Here is a 19708-nt window from a genome sequence, read left to right as displayed (position 1 = left end):
AAGCTTCCATAAATTTAAAACGGATCTTGAAATTCGTAATCCTGGAGACAGAAAAGGACTAGAACACTTTATTTTCTCCACCTGAAGAATTTTCCCCCCTTTTCATTCTATTGCTTTTTTCCCCCTCTTTCTTTTATTCTTTCCTTGTTATTCCTTTATTCCTTTGTTCCCCTTGTTTTCTTTGCTTTCTTTCCAAAGCTCAGGCTGAATTTTGAATACTAACCCAAAGGGATTTTTTTATTTTCTGAATACTGTCTCTAGAATATTTGCTGACTAGTCTCTAGAACATTTTGCTGACTATAGTCAGACTTAGGCACCATGTGTGTCAACATTATTTTAAAAGGACCTTGTCTGCTTGCAAGAGAAGTGTGGGCTGGAATTGTTGTATCTATAGCTGGGGCTGAGGGCCTATAGTAAATATGCAGGTGATTAGCATACAGTGGCCAGGATAAATATGCTCAGGTATCTGAGAAATGTGTTGGAATCACATTATGCCATCTAAACACACCCTAAGAAATCCTGACAAAACCACTCCTTAAGCTATTCTGTCTTGTGGTTGCACTGTGCAGCTCACAGACACAAGTTGTCCAGAACTTAATATGTTTTCTGACTCTTTGAGCATCCTATTCTTATTTGTTTTCTCCTGGAAGAAGTTCCTTTTTATTTTCTTATAGATATTTATTGACAGTATTTTGCCTACTATTTCTACTGTTTTCTCACAAATTCTGTTATGTGCAACAAAGTAAATTTTTAGGTAGAAAAAAACCCAATAATATCTGCAGGGAATTTCTTGAAATTGGACAAATGTCCTTTTACCCTAAAGTCTTCTCTGTGCACTGGCCTTTATTTATCACTATGTCCTTGTCTACACTAGCCTACATCTCTGGGACTCTTGCTTGCCATTGCCCTGGGTTTCCCCAGCTTTTTACTTGCAGTATTTATATAACCCCATTATTATATATAATTGTATCTTATTAATGATTAGTCTGCTAAGTGTTAACATTTACCATCCCAGGAGGAAGGAGCTCTTAAAAATGTACCTTTCATCTAGCTAAAATTAATCTGACATATGTGTATTACAGCTCAGAAAAAGCTGACTCCATTGAAGTTATCTTATGCAACTCCATCATGCAATCTGCATGACACTTCATGACTCTACAAATATTACCTTGAGCTGACAATGCTAGGGAGACATTTTGTTCTAGGATAAATCTAGGTTACACCAGGATGACGAAGAGATATATCCACTCTCTTCAATTTGCCATGGTATCATAACTTTACAGGCTGTGTTGACTGAACATTCCTCTTACTTGCACAATCAAAATCCTGTGAATTCATTGTGATTTGTTATACAACTCCAATTTCTTCTCCACTTAAACAGGTAGTGCCTGTCAAGGGCCCAATACAAAGGCTGTGAATGATGTGGAGAATTTGAGGCCTCAGGCACCAGGGCAAAACAAACAGTCCAAGAGTAATGGTGTCAAGGAGAAGGTGGTGGAGACGAAGCAAGGAGATCAAAAAGGCCAAAAGCTTGGTGGGAAGAGAAGGAAAAGGTCTTCACAGCCCCCCTGTGCTGCACAGAGATGCTGCAGGGTTGGCACAGTCAGCAGGCAAAGGCTATGACAAAATCACACAGAATCACAGAATTAACTAGGTTGGAAAAGACCTTTGAGCCTAGCCCTGGGTGGGAGCCCTCTGCTCCTCTCAGGACTCTCTTTTCTTTCTTCATTCCATGCCTCTGACCTTTTCAAGTTTCCCTCTTCCACCATTTATTCATCCTGTGGCCAAATTCCTTGATAGTAGTAAAGAGTCTTCTCTGAGGCTTTGCTGGACAGCCTGCCTCACCATGGAGGCCTCCCAAGTGGGCTGCTGCAGAGTTTGAAAGGGGTCTTTGTGAAAAGGCTCTGTGCAGTGAGGGGCTGGATTTTATGTGTGTTGTAAGAAAAGCTGAGGTGTGAACAAGATGAGGAGCCTGGAAAAATGGAGAGCCAGTACTCAGGACAAATCTATGTTCTGTCCTTCTAGGCAAAGGGGAATCTCTTGGCTAAGAAAGATAATTTTGAACCTCAGTTTGCAAGGAAGACATCCCAGCATAGTCTTCCTCTTTGTCCTGGTTAGTGTAGGATGTCCTATCTAGAACTTGGTGTTGGGTGAGAATTTGGTGGATAATTTGTTGCTAGTCAGTATATAAGATAGACTAAGATATAGAGGCAGTTGGACACCACAGCTCAAGTGAGGGCAAGTTGTAGAAAAAGTAAATAGTCCACAATCTGGTAGATGAATTTGTGCTCTGTAGCCATGTGCAACATTTTTCACACTGCAAATTTGTAGCCAGTCAATAATGTATTCTCATTAATTCAGCATCTCACTATTGACTCCACCAGGCAGGATCAAATCCCACTAATGCATGAACATGTTAATGCAATGGATTGTTGATTACCACTGACGCACCTTCAGATGGAAGTGCTTTACTCTGGATGTTAAGGATGAATTATGAGTATATGGCTCAAAGTAAACACTTTCTTAGGAGACTGACTGCTGTGAGAAGTGTTAGCTGGAGGAAGAGCAAGTTTCAAGAAGTGAGAGGTCTACTTTGCATAGTAGCCCTGGGGGACAGAAAGATTTTTAAGCCTACTGGTTCTGAAATCCTTTTGTCTCTGAACGCTTTGTTCTTGGTACTAAATAAACAATAGTTTGCATAAATAGGTTTCTGATCGCTGCCTACACCATTGATCACAACTTGCTTCAGGGAGAAACAGTGGCTGCTGGAGCTGAGTCACATCTGGGGCTAAGCACACCTGGTAACCAGGCTCTCGTGGCTGTGACCGGGGCTCAGCTCTGAGCAACAGGAGCAGCAGTGACTCAAAGCCTGATGGTTGAAGGAGTACAGAATAGGCAGGGATGAGGGAAGAGGGAAGGCTGTCCCCCAGACTGTGTCAGGTCCAGAGACATCTTTGGCTGTGGTTCACTGGTGTTGCTGATTGTGCTATGAGCTGAGGGAAAATTGATGAGTGCAGTTGTTCATGAGGCTGCTCATGTAAATGTTTAAAATGTTGGCATTAAATATTGCAGTTACTAATTAATAATATGCATTTATATAGCACCATAAATGTCCATGGCACTTTACAGATAACAGTATTTCTAACTGTTGGGAATATTAAGTCTAAGTACTTGGAAGACAGCCAACAATATAAGCAGATAAGGTCTACTGTTTGCATCTGTAATTTGGTGAGTTCTTTTGATTTTCCTTCTAGATGGAAAATACTAAGGGCAGTGCTTTCTTACTTCCTATTTCTAAGACCTTTGAGTGACCAAAGTAAATGCATATAAACACCCTAGGGACATTGTTTTTAAAACAATTATGGATGATTTTGTACCAGCCTGATTCTGGGTATCACTACAATCTTTGTGCACAGTCGGAAAAGTACCAATGGGAAAGTGCTTAGCTCAAGTGATTTTGAATGAAAAGTAAAAATATCTGTCTCTTGTGGTGCTATGGGTAAATATGCTCATTTATGTAACAGATCTATCCAGGGGAAAACAAATTTTGGTGAGAGAAAGCTAACTCTTTAAACATCACTGAGCTAGAACAATAGTCCATACTGAATAAAATAGTGTATTAGCCAGGAGGTGTAACTTTCTACTACTGTCTATGGCCCCTGGCACAAAGGAATGCATTTTTGGCAAGAACAGCAGCTAGCTCTGGCTTAATGACCCTAGACTACCTGGGGCATAGGAGTGAAGCAGGCTTAATTAGGCAGCAGGTCTAGGGAAGTTGGGAGATATGGCACTGCACATAGATGCTGCTTTTCTGAGTTCTTGGAGACTTGTTACGGGAAAAACACACGTCCTTTGCCAAGCCCAAAGGGGAGAGAGCTTAGCACAGGGGTGGAGACTTGGTCTCCCCACAGGTGGCAAAGATTCAGGAGCACATGGCATCTGTGCAAATCCCATATCAGACACACACACAAATCACAGGGAAAGAAGTGAGCTGTTACTCCTGTCCACACCCTCTTGCATTTCAGGGGACCTGCTGAATACAACATACAGAACACCCTGAACTGTCCTCTTCATCCCTCCTACTGAAAAATTGCCAAGAGTGTGATGACTTGGTAAGCTCCTGGAGAAGACTTTTATGGTGAGCAGGACTGTCCCTAAAGCTAAAGGAAGCTAGGAGAGCTTGGCTCTCCATCTGCTGCTATAAAGAAGAGAACTTTCATCCTTGTCCTTGGCTGGACTGCAGAACAGGATTGCACCATCCCTTCTGATGGTTCATGAACTCTGTGGTGAGGTGCCTCTCTCTTGTTCCCACCTATTTTTACCTCAATTGTAGGCTCTTTTGCTATTTTCTCTAGGCTTCTCCTCTTTTCTCACTGATTTTCCTTAGCGTGTTTATTTTGAAAGTAGAATAAAGTGTGCTTTTGGTGCTTATGATTTTCAGGGCAGATGCCCCATATACATGGAAATCTGGCCAGGAGATATAATGAGTTACAAAGCTAACTAAATGCTAGTAGAGAAAATTAGTGAGAGCATTTCCCCAAGCTTGGCCATGATTAGAGGCTGCTGCATTATAGGAAAGCACTTTTCTCCTTTGAAAGGCCATGTTCACCCTGGTTAGCAGATTGGATGGACCTTGACAGACAATGTGATGAGACCTACTCTTGCAGAATTTGTAACTGGGTTTCCATCTGAAATATGAGCAACAGCATAGCCAAACAAACAATTTCTTTGAAACTTAAATCTCTGCCTTGTAGACATCTAAAATGTTTGACTGGTTTTTCTTCCCTTCTGGTTTTATGCTGACCATGAACCTCATGAGAAAACTTGCTCCTGTGCATTCCAGTGGTTTAAGCAACTATTTTTTTAAAGTCTTCTGAGGTCAGAGGAAGAATTCCAAGTCTTTTGAGGTTCTACCTCTAAAAGGCAATTTTTTAAGAGAAGAAAATTCATATTTGAATTTTGTCTTCAGATTCTTCTTCAGTAAATCTCCAAGTTCAAGGCCCAGGCCCTCATTAAGGGTTTTAAATACCTTTCTTGACTAAAAAGAAATTATGTAAAGATATTAGTTCCTTACCTTCCAGATCTGGGTTCGCTAGGTGTTCACACCGATGACTGTTTACTTTATTAGATACAAATAAAGTGGTTTTTGTTTACTGTGTTTCCCTTCTTGTATTCTTGCTGGTCTTGACATACCTCTAGAGGAACATCTTGGATTTTGCTCTTGTTCTCATCTCATCTGCAGGACCAGCAACTGAGTTTGTACATTTGTTCTGCAAGAGCACACCTTCTCATCCTGACTGTGGTAGCCTGGTGCTATAGTGCCTGTTGCACAGTGCATTTCTGCCGGCCTGAAGATTGTACACTACCCCTAGGTAAAGGGGCTGAAGAGAAAACCATAAGATCCAAGGAATCATGTGAATGGACATTTAACCTCAGGGATTAATACAGTCATTTGGTACAAGTCTCTCTTTAGTTCTTTCATTTATACTGCATTAAGAGTGTAATGAAATTTGAAATAGTACCTCTGTATTTTTGACAGGCACAATAAGCCATGGATCACTTCTGAAAACCTAATATGCCTGGGAAAATAAATGGCGTAAACTGTAAACAAAATATGTTTCAATGATGCATTGATAAGAAAAAACTGGTATTGCAGCTTTCTGGGAAATAGGTATCATTCCCACTATTGATATTTTGCATATTTTAGTCAGGACTGGGAACCACAGAAGATACAGAGCTTTCCTGTCAGGACTTGATTGTAGAATTTGTACATAGTGAAGCGTGCCAAACCCTACCCTTATTAACTGTTTGACTATTCCTACAGGCCCGTACATATAATCTATGTGGTTGCAAAACAGGAACAATTGCAGGACAAAGAACATACTGTTAAATTAAAGAGTTTCATAGTTATTGCCTGCAGTATGTAGGGGGAAAAAATGTAGCAGGAGATTGTGAAGGCATGTATATAAAGCTGAAAGAAAAGAGAATGCCGAGTTCAAGGAACTTGCCGAGTTCCTGTTCCTGACACTGAGAAAGTAAATGAACAGCTGCTTTAACCTACTTCCTAACTGAACTATATTGTGTTTACCTTATGAGTTGGCAGTGTGGTTTGATTTAGAACAAAATATCCATTGAAGAAATGTTTGACATAGTTTGACGTTGTACCTGTTTGCTTACGCCAAGACCCAGTGTTGGAATGATCTTTCACTCCTGCCTGATGGCTAAAGAGATTTGGGGATCCCATTTCGTTCCTGTTGGTGCATGGACATGGCATGAACCATGTAGAAAACAGTAACTTAAGTCTGTTTCCTAGATGCTTGCTATCTAGGCAAGAATACTGTGTGATCAAATGCTCCATTGTCTTCATGTCTGTGATTGCACCCAGTTACAGGTAATTTTTATCACATTTTAACACAGTTTTTTCCATATTACTTTCTACTATTTTTGTAGTGCTTTGTCTGCCTGCCTGGTTTTGGCATTAGGCAAGCAGATGATTTAGCAAGTAGGAACGAGCTTACCTCCTACTGCTGTGCTGGGAAATATTTCAGCTCTGCCCTAGCCCTATGGCAGAGTCAAAATTCCTGTTTCTCTCAATTGTCAGCTCCTTCTAAATTTGTACTGCAGTGGAATTTGGGCATTAACCACCTCTGCTGACTCTGGTGGTTCCAAGGGATTGTGATCCACTGCACAGCTCTCATAAAAATGGAAATCCAAAAGGCTGGAATTGGACTCCCAAAAGCAGAACTCTAACATCAATAACGATAATATGAGAAAATGTGAGTTTCCTGAATGACCCATAAAATCTTCGTTTGATGTCAAGTTCAAACTACATTTCTTAAAAATTTGGGCTACACATCTAAGAAGAGAAAGTCATGTTCTCATTCCATTTAATATACATTATTATTCCTGCTTTGCACATAGTTTATGATCTTTATCTTAAAAAACCCTACTCCTGATGTCACCAAGTAGGATTAAATCTGACCAGGTTCTGCCACTGTAACTTCACCCTTGTATCTTCAGGTAAAACAGTGTAGCTTGCACCACCAGTTTCCTATGAGGCATTTTCAGAAGACTTTGATCATCACTGATCTATTTACATTTAGCTGCATCAGTGACATAAAGATGAAAGTCTCCTGGTCTCATTGCTGTTCTTTCAAGCTGTCTGAACTCTCACTAGCTGTGCACAGCAATTATAGCTTGGCCTTCATTTGATGGCACCTTTGTTTGGCTGCTGATAGGCATAAACTTCAACTGCTGTGGAGGTTGACACTGGTGGAAGAACTGGCCTGATGCACTGGCAAACGCTTCAGTGGTCAGCAGGAAGCAGGGTCCAAACTAGAAACTTCATTATCCACTAACTCTGTTGGATAGTGATCAAAAAGGCTCTTTTCCCCCCTTTTTTCAGCGTGGATATTTTCTCTGAATGGTCCTGTATTGCCAAAATAGGTACCTGAGATTCTGCGAAAACATTGAACTTCAGGGAAGTTTGAGAAATGATGTATTTGGATAATACTGTTGTACGTGGGTGTTAAGTTCCTAGTAGGTTCCAGCTGACTTACAAAGAATCTCAAGAATGGGAAACCTGGTCTCCTGTGTGGCAACAGGAAATTTCATTTAAGGACACATCATGACTGTAGCATTGTAGGAAGGAGACAGAATAATGATTAATATAGAAGTTAAAATTGCAATTTTATGTCATGTCACATGATTTGATTGAGGGAAGAAATTAGAGTAGTTTGAGATCTCAAAGGTCCATCTTTTCCATTTCTTGAATTCTTATGATCTCTAGTGAAAATGGAAATAAGAAAGAAACCTCCATACCATTGGATAGGCCAAAGTCCCATTTTAGATATTCAGAATCAGTAGCAAAAGGGAAGTCAATAAAAATACTTCACCTCCAGAAAAATGAAGCAGCACAGACCTATGATTGTTGCATTGTGGTAAATATCTAAATATACTGCCAAATGAGAACTGTTTTTAATATAGAAAAGGTGACCCAAAAAGGGAACTTTAAAATAATCAATTTTTCCCAAGAAATTAGACGGAAATGAAACAACTGCTAACATCTTGAAAAGGGATTTGATGGGTTGAACAACCTGATCCAGATTTGCTATCAGTGCTGCTTTGAACAAGGGACTAATGGACCTCTAGAAGTCTCTCATAACCTCAATTTTCTATTAATTTATCAACTGACCCTGTGAGAAGAGGACACTAATACAAAACATCAGGGATTGCTCTTGACACACGTTGCCAAATTTTTCATTAGTGACCTTAACATAAACCGGAAGAACATGTAAATTAAATTAGCTGTTGACACAAAGCTGAGAGGCATCATCAATACAGCAGAGAATCAGAATATGGAAGGCAAGGAAGAATTTTGATGAGTGAGCTAATAGAAATGGATGTGTGTAACTACATGAGGGACAAGGCCGTGTGCTTGGTGAATAATCACAACAATTTCCATTATAAATTTTGCTGGCATCTATTGAAAAGGACAGAGAACAAAATAGTGTGCACTAGTCGATCATGGGCTAATTAGGTGTAACTGTTGTGATGTGGCTGCAAAATGAGCAAATGCCACACAGCAGATAAGGCATTTTGAGTAGTGATAAGGAGGAACTGATACTATTGTTCTTAATTTAAAAAACCACAAACGCACAAACAAAAACCCTGCCCCAAAACCAAAGCAACAACAAAACACAAAACAAACCAGAGCTGAGAATAACAAAAACCTCAAAAAATTTTTTTTCAAGAAAAGGCAGTTTTTGTCATGACAACAAATGGTCATCAGCTGCCAACAGGTAGAAATTCAGATTGACAAAGAACATACCTAACTTTGAGACTTCATGATACTGTGTCATTAGGAGCAGCAAGAGCTGTGGATGAGAGCACAACCTGTGCTAATGTCAGCTCCTAGATCATCCTTCTTTGTAGAGCAATGCTACTCTTTCTGCTCCCTCACATCCCTATTGTTGTGTCGTGTTCCTCTGTGATGTTCCAAAACCTAACAGGCAATATTGATGCCAATGAATCAAGCCTGCTAATGGTCCCTGAAAGATAATATTTCTCTGCCTTTCACTCACAGTTATCAGAGTAAATTCAAAAGGGTTGCATGAGGTCACTGTCAATAGAGAGCTCAAAACCAAAGTTCGTCCACTCCTGCAGCCACCAGCCTGCATGTCTTCCCTCAAGAATGGGCATGCCTGCCCATGGTTAATGGAAGCATATCAGACTTTGCCTCCAGCCATTTGCTATCTGAAATAATTGCATGTAATCAGAGTGTGAGCTCTCCTTTTCCCAGATCCTTATTTTTGTACAGTGCATCTGATAGTGTCTCTACGAATTATATGTGCTATGGCACGTCAAGGCCACATCCTGAAATGACAGGATATAGGGAGCCTGGTAGAACACAAAGAAACTATGGAAAAGGGAAATAATTTATTTACAGTTAACTAATATATTCAACTATTTGTTGGAATCAACCATTAAGCTAACAGCAAAAAAAAAAAAAAGCAGGTTGCAGTAATGTAACTTCTATTAATTGTGAAAGAATATGAGTTTATCCTAACTGGAGTTTACTTATTTGAAGTTTACATTCAAGCACAGATATACAGTGTGGTCAGATCTGCAACTGTGGTGAAGAGCTCTTGGTCAAGAACGTCTCTGACCCAAATCTTCAGAAATCAATCCAAGCAATCTCAGACAAAGTGAGCAATTGGCCACAATTCTGACTTCCCAGGGTCACAGTCCATGAGAAGATTTTGGAGTCAACAATATTTACTGTAGCCTGAAAAAATCACATAACCATATGGACGTGATCAATTTCATCATACACAGAATTTTATCTCAATTTAATTTAAAATAAATGAAGATCAGAATTTATGTTCTGTATGCGAGTCAGTAATATCCCTATCCCTGAACCTACCATTCCTGAACATGTGTTTTCAAAATGTGGATTTTAATTTTTGTCAAAGGTGGCTTATTTGGTCCCAGTTTTCACACTTGGCCTTCTGGCATGCAGTCTGTATCATTAACTAAGATCTATTTCAAATTAAAGTCCAGATCTCTTATTAGTATTATTATGCATATTGAAATGCACTGATGAATTGAGCATTAATATAGTATGAATCAGATTAATTAAGATCAATCTGAGTATGCTCACAGATCAGAATTAAGGGTTGACTGTTGGGGGCACAGAGTAAAGGAGCCCAAGGAATGCTGTATACCCAAGAGGTTCAGTCCTGTGAAAACCTGTTATTGTTGCCCAGCTAAAGGAATTTTGTATTCAATTTACTTTCTTCTACAAAATACCTGAAGTACTCAGCATTTCAGACTCAGCCCACATGTCACAGCTTACCTATGGTGCAGTGATCTGGGAATTTACTAAAAAGAGAGAGAGCTAAAATAGCTATGGAGGTGGCTACTAAAGACACCCAACTAGCCTCTCCTGTTTCAAAACCTCAAAATGTCACTTGTGTGACAATTTTGAGACATTTATCAGGATGACCAGTCATAAGGAATGTGGAGAAACACAATTGCTTCAGTCACCTGCCTATTTTCCTGATTACTGAACGGAGGAGTTTTCCTAATTCACAGAATATAACCACCACTTTTGGGCAGTTTTGTTGTGTAAATCCCATGTTTTCTGCATTTACTTCACCTTCCAGCTTGACTACAACCTTAGGTCATATCATAAACCAAACAGTAAACAGGATTCCCCACAGCTTGGATGCAAAAGTGCAAGAAACATAGCACGACTTCTTTTGTATTAAAATATTGTCTAAGATCCATCTTTAGGAAATATCTACTGGAGTCTGCTGTAGACCGATGAAAGCAAGTCCTGGCTATGTTTCTAAGTAGCAGGGCATGAATCAGCTGTGATCCAGAAGATGTCTGAGAGTGTTAGCATGGTGCTGAGTCCAAACTTACCTTGGGCTTGGCCAGACACAACAGCAGCTACCTGGTGGTATTGGACAGTGGATATGTAATTACACTGAGCCTATTGCGTCAGATTCTTCCCTCATTTACACCAGTCCAGCTTCTTGGAGGTCAGTGACTTTGAAGTGGTAAGAGAAGTATTTGGCTGAGTTCCTCAGTTTTATGCAAATGTCCTATGCAACATCAAAAAAGGAAATTTAGAGAGGAGCTGGAATAGCATTCAGAAATCAAGACTAAAAAATATCTCCCTGTTGTTGAAACAGGCAAACTACAGCTGCTGTAGTTTTAGGTTAGTTTTCCCTAAAAGGTATTTCAGAGTCTGAAGTTCAAGGAAAACATCCCAACTTTCCTGTATTTTCTTACCAAGAACTGAATGCAGAAGTTTCTGTACTTGAACAAACTGCTACAATTTGAATAAGGGATAAAATCCTTGTTCAAGCTGCTTTACCATGGATATCAAATATAAGTATGATAATGGCAGCAGTTACCCTATCCATCAGGGTGTCTCATGCCACCTGAGCTGGGCACCTAGGATTCCCCAAATGGACAGTGGGAAATTTAGGTGCTCAGCAGAGGAGCCTTTGCTCTTCATTGCTAATACAGAGAGTTTACTGAACACTTACAGGTGTGATTCACTTCTGAAAGACATTGAGTGGACATCTGGCCGAGTTCTGGGAAACAGCAGGCAAAGTTATATGCCTGGACAGGCTCTGGAGTCTGGTCCTTAACATCCTGACCTATGCAGGAGTCAGAATAGCAAATGTTGTTTTGATGCTGTCAGTATTAGGCACAGTCTGAGCACATCTAATAAATCCAGCCTCTCTGAGGTAGCATGTCAGAGCCTCATTGTCTGCCTCAGAGCTGCAACAATTTAGATGCTTAGTAAAGCAAACCTGACTGTTCCTCGTAGGAGAAAAGGTTGAGCACAACTCTGAGCACAATAGGCTGAGTAGATTTTTTCACATGTCACATGTACAGGCCATAATTTTGGACCTGGAGGCTGTGTTCATAAATGTCCTAAATTCATTGTTATCTCTGTACCTACTTTGTGAGAAGTGAAGTCATTCAGAAGATGTAAGCAAGGCAGAGAGCAGGGAGCTGTTGACACGGGTCGGTGGGAAAGGACTTGGGTGCAAAGGAGGTGATGAACATGGCTCTGAGCACCCAAATTCTACCGAAGAGAGATGTGGCCCAAATTTTCTGGCAAGTGGTGGTGGTACATTCCTACACCCTGTGACCTGAGCCCCCAGGCACTGCAACACGTGTGCAACCAGAGGTAAGGAAGTCCTGTTGGACTTGCAGTGACCCTGGCCAGAGGTCAGGCACCAGTACCTTCTTCCGGCCTGCCTACATGCTGGGTGGTTTCACCTGACATTGAGCATTACCAAAAAGGAGCCCTGCAGTGCAGGGTGTGAGGCAATCAGCCAAACTGTTTCTCCTAAAATTGGATTTCATTGTACAGGTCTTTTTCATTCCTTCAGAGCTCATGCTTGAGAATTAATATGGCAATTATCGATCCCTTTTGTATGCTATGGAAAAGGAGGTTCTAATCCTCAGAAGTGGATTTGCTCTGATGACACATAAACAAAGCCCTGGAGGGAGGAAGGTAAAACATAAAGAGGTGTTGACAAGCTGAACACCACTTGGTTATGCAAACACAGATGTGGTAAAGGGCAAAGAGCAATAATTTTGCAGAAGTTGAAAGTGTGGGAACGCTGGCGGTTGCTCTTTAATGATTATAACACAAAGGAATGCTAGCAACTTCTCTCACTGACTTTATATTATCAAACTGAGTCAGTGATGAGTAATAAGATATACTATTGGAAGTATCCTTTAATGTACCAGCTCTTTATATACCAGCTCTTCATGTAAAAATGTAAGGCTTTCTATGAAATTTTGTGGTGGTCCTAATACCACCAGAGAACTCTTGCTTGCAGATGCAGTGCATAATTGTTTTGAGATCAGACCCATTGGCTGCTGCCTTACTTGCTTATAAGTGAGCTGGGATTAGGAAAGTAAATAGGAAAGGGGTAAGTGGGTAAGTGGGTAAGGTACTCATGGGTAAGTAGTTTGTCAAAAGTGCGATTTATGTAGCTTTCCTTTCATGGTTGCCCAGTTTGACATATCTGTCTTTCATCTTCGAAAAATTAAGCACTCTGAAAAGGCATTTCCAAGCTGACATCCATAGTTGTGCCTGTCTTTGTTCTTCTCAGGAAAAAAGGGAAGACTTTTATTGTTTTCCCCTCTATGTTTGTGTGTTTGTGTGTCCCCAGCACTTGTGTGATGGTACATGTCCTGTACTCACAAGCCAAAGTGGTTGTTTGCCAGGCAAAAGATAAAAGATTTCTGCAGCCACTCAAACACATTCCTCATCTATTGATTTCTGCCTCTGCAGTCAGATCAGAGCCTGGCATTTGTTGCAGACCCCATCAGATTTGCACAACCTATTTTTATGGCCCTTGACCTTACATGTTCCAAAGTGCTGGTGAGCTAAATACACGTCCTGAACACAAGAATATTGTTAGAAGAGTGCATGTGAGTACACATGGCAGAAATAACACAGGGAAAGGGTCTGAGGGAACATTTGATGTCCTTTTATGACCTATCCAACAAAAAGAGTAGATAAGAGCCTTTGCTGTTGAATTTCCTTCCACTCTGGGTCAGTCTGCTAGGACAATGAAACTGGTTAGTTTAGAAAAGCTTCTTTTGGAGAAACTGGAGTCAGATTTGCCTCTTCAGAGATTTAAGAGTGAAGGATTTCTCTTCCCATTTTTCTGTGAATATTCCCATGCTGGAGCTCAGTAATTCAAGCCAGGACATGTAAGGAGCACGTTCCTTGAGGTGTGCTCACAACTACACAGCCTGTCAGCAAGTGAAAATCGTTGCGTTGCTACCTCCACCTAGGCAGAGAGCTGGCACACAAACAGGGAGGCTTCCATGCTGTTTGCTCTCCAGCTTTTTCTTTGGATGTGGAGCTCATCCTCTCTGCTTTGCCCTGCAGTATGCAGGGACATCTAGTGGCTGAGCAATCCTGAACACAGTTGTGTATCATGAATTACATAAGGAAGTAGGGATGCCTCACCTCATGATGAATTTAGCATGTCCTGAGAGTTGACATCCACGGGCACCTCCTGGGAAACAGGTGGTCACTGCTGTGGGTCAGATCTGATGTGGCTAATGATGAAGAAAGTGTGATATTTTATTAAATTCAGACCAGTTTAATCTAAGTGTGTCCTCAGTCGGCCAGGCCTTTCATCAAGGTCTATCAAACCTCTTATCTGTAGACCAAGAATACCACTTCACAAAAGCTGGAGATACTTTTTGGTAGCCCGTTCACTGCCTTGGATTTCATTCTTTCATTTCTCACAGGCTTTCTCTTACACAAAGGATTAATCCAAGAGTGACTTCAAGTATGCTCTATCCCATGGGCTGCTCTTTTCCCTGCTTCTTTGATGGATTCCCTGCTGCATTCCAGGCTCAGAGCCCTCTCTGGGGCCCTTGAGAAGTCCTGAGGAAATGTGTCTCCTAATGCTCTGCTGCCTGCTCTGCTCAGTCCTGCCAGGACTCGGCAGGATTGGCTCCACTGCACTCCAGACCTCGGCTGAAGTCCATACCTGAGTGTGCTACAGAGGACTTGAGGTTAGCCTCCAATCTACACCTGCACAGGTGCACACAACTGGCAAAGAGAGCTGACATTTCTCACAAGTCCCTGCCCAAAATTTTTCCAGCTGGGGCAGTGATGAAAACAGGGAATGGTGGAGGTTCTGAGACCTACAGTCTTGTATTGGTGTGGTTTTTTGCAAAATCAGCAAGGGAAAGCCCAGTGGTGAGTGTCCTTCCTGCTTATTTCTTTCATGCATTGCAGGAGTGATCCCCAGCTCCTAATAAAATTCTTAACGTGATTGACTTTAAAGAGCTGTGAGTCTCTGTGACTAACCACGGGGAAGAGTTGAGCCAAAACTTTAATGGCAATAATTTGAAAGTTTTTCTCATGAAGATCCAGGTAAAAGGATCTTCATCAGCCTATGGGTGTGTATAATGCATATTTTTGAGATGCAACAGCTCAGCTAAAAAACATAAACTTCTAGAATTTTTTTGTGAGAACCTCACAAAAGCTTCCCCAGCATCTGTTTGCCCCTTTTTTGGGCTGGTTCTTAAGGTTTTACCCATAACATCCTTCCGTAACAGATGCCAAGACATCTCCTGAGATATTTTTTGAATAGGAACTTCCATCTGGCACTGCATCCTTAGAAGCTGCAACTTGGCTTCTTTGTCTGCAGGGTGGTTAATCCTAATGAGGCAAGCACAGCAATTTGCTGAGCAGAGATATATGCTTATCAGATCCTATTACTGAGCTGATTCTCTTTTATAATTATTTATTCTGACTTCAGTAGATGAAGCAATGTGAAAACACTTAAACCCAGGGCTTTCATCAAGAAGACACAATCTCACACTCCTGTGAACAACTGAAAGCTGCCTATATGGAAATGGCTAACTATACTGGTATAGCTGTCCCAGTATATCCTGCCAGTCAAACTTCCCATTCTCTTCTTATCTCAAGATAAATACCCTGATTTAAATTATGTTGAGATGAGCTCCATAGAAAAGAAGTATTTTTTTACAGGGACAGCAGTGTCCACAGAGGGAGAATTTTACTGGCATAGCTAAACTAGTATAATTATACTGGCATAATTATGCTGGTAATTTTCTCTGTGTATACAAGCTATGACTCTCAAATTGTGCTTCACTGGCAGAAGAGCCTCCTTTGTTGGAGAGATTCTTTAAGTCTGAATCAGGTCATTAATAAATGCTTCAGCACTCAAGTCAATGCCACACATTTTATAATGAATTTTACTCTTTGCCTCCCAGAGAATCCCAGCTCTTGTAACAGACTCTACATGAAACCTCGTCCTATGCTGAGGGAAATCCAGCACAGGGGAGAAGTGTAGCAGCTTCTCATCCCATCAGCAGCATCAGTGGTTACAAGGCCTTGTGGAGAGAGAGCTCACACACCATGAAATAGCAGCAGACTGTCATATGTGTGGCTTTGTTTCTTTGCCTTTCTATTTCTTCTGTTTTATATTTCCATGGCCTGTTTTTCTCCCTGCTAATGAGATTTCTGTTCAAAGGGGGACTCCGTGTATGACTCCTAATACATATGAAAACAAAAGCTGTACATGATGGTTTATGAGAAGACATGAAAGCTCATAAAGTAACCATGTGAAATGGCTTAAGTAATTTGAACAGAAATATCTCAATGACAATGAGTCATCAGGACCAAGATGGGCTGCCTCATGTGAAACATAACCGTGTCAAGTGGATGAGGCTGTAATACAGCCACAGCTTTTGCTAAATATAGCCAGATACAAATATCAGTTGAGCTGGAAGTATGCAGAACAGTAAAATAAATGGCTTAAACAACAATTAGACAATAGAAAGCAAGACAAATATGGTAATTATATTTTCTATAAATAGCAAAATAAACTCACCAATCAGTGGGTTTTCTTTATTAGCAATTATTGCAGAATGAAATGAATGAGAAATTATCATAGGTTTTATAGAATTACAGAGAAACTGATTGAAGATAATTGAGATCAGCCTCCTCTTACACAGGACTACTGCCAACACCTGCTGTCAGCTGTGGCTTTGTCTAGGCAAGTTGTGAAAGTTCCTACTTGGATGGTGATTTTGCAGCATCTCTGGGCACCTCCTCCCCTGTTACCCTCCTAGTAAAGCTTTTCCTTATGTCCAAACTGAACCTCCCACATCTTGTGATCATTGCTCATTATTCATTTCATTGTCTCCCCTTCACCAGATAAAACAGCTGCTTGCATGTTGTCATCTATCTTCTGAACCATTTTGGTATCTTTCTGCTGGGTCTGCATATCCCTCTTAACTTGGGAGTGGGAGTATCCACTGTGGGACACAGTATTCCAGGTGTGCAGAGGTGGATTGCAGTTTGATCTGCTGGACACACTCCTCCTATTGCTGCTCAGGATGTGGTTTGTCTTATTGACAGGGAGAGCTCCTGTTGGCTCCTATCCAGCCTGCTGTCTGCTTGTCCTTTTCACCAGGCTTCTCCCCAGCAGCCCCTGTTTGAATGCCTGGGGCTGGCCCAGCCAAGTGCAGAACATCACACTTCATTGTTATTCACAACATTTTTTTGTTATCTCTGTCTTCAGGTTTATCAAGGACCAGCTTCTGTGAGGCTCTGCTTGCTTTTCAGTGTGTCAACCATTCCTAACTTCCCAGCATCTTCAAAATTACTGAGGATTTATTCTAATATATTATTCAGATCATTGTTGCTGTTTGTTACTGGCCAACAGCTTGATGGCTACCAATCAAGATATTGATTGGTAGCCTTTGAGATCAACAATCCAGGCAGCTTTCATGACATCTGGTGGACTATAAATCCTCAGCTTCCAGATGAGAGGGCTGAGGAGATCAGTCAGAAGTCCTAGTGAAATCAAGTGTACTTTATCCAATACGTGCTCGTTATGCAAACAAGAAGATATTTCATCCTTGGAGGCAGTCAAATCAGCCAGGCTTGATTTGCCCTTGGTAAACCCTAAAACACTAAATCTTGTACTTAGAACTGGTATCAACACAACCACACTTATTTTGCAGTACAAGAGAAAGCAGTGTGTCCATTAGATAGGTGGAATTACTGTTGGTCAGTCTCCCCAGCAAATGATTCTGACCCTACAGCCCGGACTCAGGGCCTTCACTGTGGCTCTTGAGCAGAGCCAAGGACAAGGTCTCCTGGTCCACTTTGCCTTCTATGCTTAGTCCTGCCAGGTTTCTCCTCTCCACATGGAGTGTGTGTTTATGTATCCAAACAGATCAGGAGAAGAGTTAAAATCTGAAATTAGACTCAAATCCACACTACAGTGCCTGCATAATTGCACCCACAGAAGGCAATGACATTTTTCACAAGTCCTTGCCAGGTGTGCTCCCAGTTGAGATTTTGAAGCCTAAGCCCACCAGGCAAACAACTTTGGAGCTTGTTTTGGTTGCAATTTGTCTCTGTCCTGGTTGGTCAGAGGTTTAGCAGTCCTTAATCTTAGATTCCCAGCTGAGAAAGCCATGAACCACAGGCAGGGTGTCTGTCGTCTTCTGCCATCAGGATCTACTAGACCACTGTACATTGTAAGGATTGTACATTTCTTTCAAACTCAACAAAATCAAACTGACTATCAGAGTATGTCATACAGGTTTATTACATTTAAGTAGACATTGGTTTTGAATTCACAGACACTCCTGTGTTATACATAATAATAACAACAAATGTCTGTGCCCTGAAATTCTTTTCACTTATTTTTCAAGGAGAATGTTAACACATGTGGCTAAATGGGATCCCCAGTGCTTTAGTCCAGTCCCCACAATTTTTAATTTATAAATTCCAGCATTGTTTTTTCAAGGATTTCCTGTCTAAATGGTGTCAAAACTCTTTGTGGTCCTTCATACTACTGTTTTGTTTTTCACGTCAGCCTCCACGCATGGAGTGGATAAAAAAATTGATAAAAAATCTCTACTGACTAAGTGACAACTTTGCCTCATTTTCCCAGTCTGCACTGGATGCGAATGGATTACATCCTTTAAGGGTTACCTACAAGGGAGGCAATTTACCCAGTAAATTGTCTTCCAAAGTTTATTTTTTATGCTGTGATGAGGAAACCCATTGCACATAACAAAATGCTTTTTTTTTCTCTCCATTTAGCCTGTTAAATCTGGCTTTCTCTTGTGCTTCTTGTGATACAGAAGGCTGAACAGTCTGCTCAGATCAGGTCCAAAATGCAATTCCCACTGGGTTCCAAAGCTCAGGAGGTGTGGCAGTACTTTAGTTAATCTGCATGCCATTACTAGAGCCAAGTTTGCAGCATCTGTACTTATTAATGAAATAAGACTGTGTGAAAGGCATAGCAATTGATCTTTTCCAGGGTTAGGAACAGTGTTAGAGCATTATAAGCCTCTGTAATGATGAGAGAATAGTTCCATTACCAGACCTAACTGTAAACCTTCCCAGTAAAGGAGAGGCTGGTTCTTCCATAATATTTAACAATAGTTTATGGTTCAGGCACTGGATCTCTTTAAGACTTGATCATGGTCTCACAAAAGCCAGTGTTGTGCTTTTCTTCCTTGTGAGGGTTCCTCACATAATTTTCATGACTTCCCAAACTACATCTGTTCATCTCAGAGCTGCCCAGTGTTTGCACTTTGTGAACAGATTGTGTTGGTTATAGAAGCAGCCAGAAGAGCTGTGCTGAGCCGGTCTGTGCTGGGGAGCACCAGGGCACCACCCCAGGTCATGGGCAGGAGACCAGCCACAGATCATCACTTGGACCAACTTAGCCCTGTTTTAAAACCATCCTGCCTAATAAGTGGAGCATTTTTAGATCAGATTAAGTCAGCTGAGCTTAGAAAGTTAACTTGTTCTGGACAATAAACAAAAATTCTCCAACTTTGTCCTTTTATGTATCATTTGTCACCATCTGCTCCTGTAGCCATGGTCAAAAAGGGAAGGAAAGGAATAAAAAAAAGGGTTGTTAAGAAGAAACAACTCCCTCAGAAGTTTGAGTGACCTGTTAACCACACACCAACATGCTTTCAAAATGCTTGAAATTGAGCATGTTCACATACACATGTGTGTGCACAACATTTTCACTGAGTATTAAATAAGGGGAAAGAAAAATACAACTCTGGTGAAGCTGCTGCCTGTGTTTATCACACAGTATAAATCTCTTTATCCAGAGGTTTAAAAGTTTGTTTC

General features: G+C 41.0%; 1 long non-coding RNA gene across 1 annotated transcript; it reads left to right on the top strand.

Moving 5' to 3' along the window:
• The first annotated feature begins 3958 nt into the window (after nt 1-3958).
• On the top strand, nt 3959-5613 carry LOC134430644 (uncharacterized). Its single transcript, XR_010030878.1, has 2 exons — nt 3959-4286; nt 5243-5613. It is a non-coding gene; the product is annotated as an uncharacterized LOC134430644 (long non-coding RNA).
• Nucleotides 5614-19708: the final 14095 nt, after the last annotated feature.

This window comes from Melospiza melodia, chromosome 1, assembly GCF_035770615.1.
Source record: "Melospiza melodia melodia isolate bMelMel2 chromosome 1, bMelMel2.pri, whole genome shotgun sequence".
NCBI lineage: Eukaryota > Metazoa > Chordata > Aves > Passeriformes > Passerellidae > Melospiza > Melospiza melodia.
This window is presented reverse-complemented; position numbering and strand designations above follow the sequence as displayed.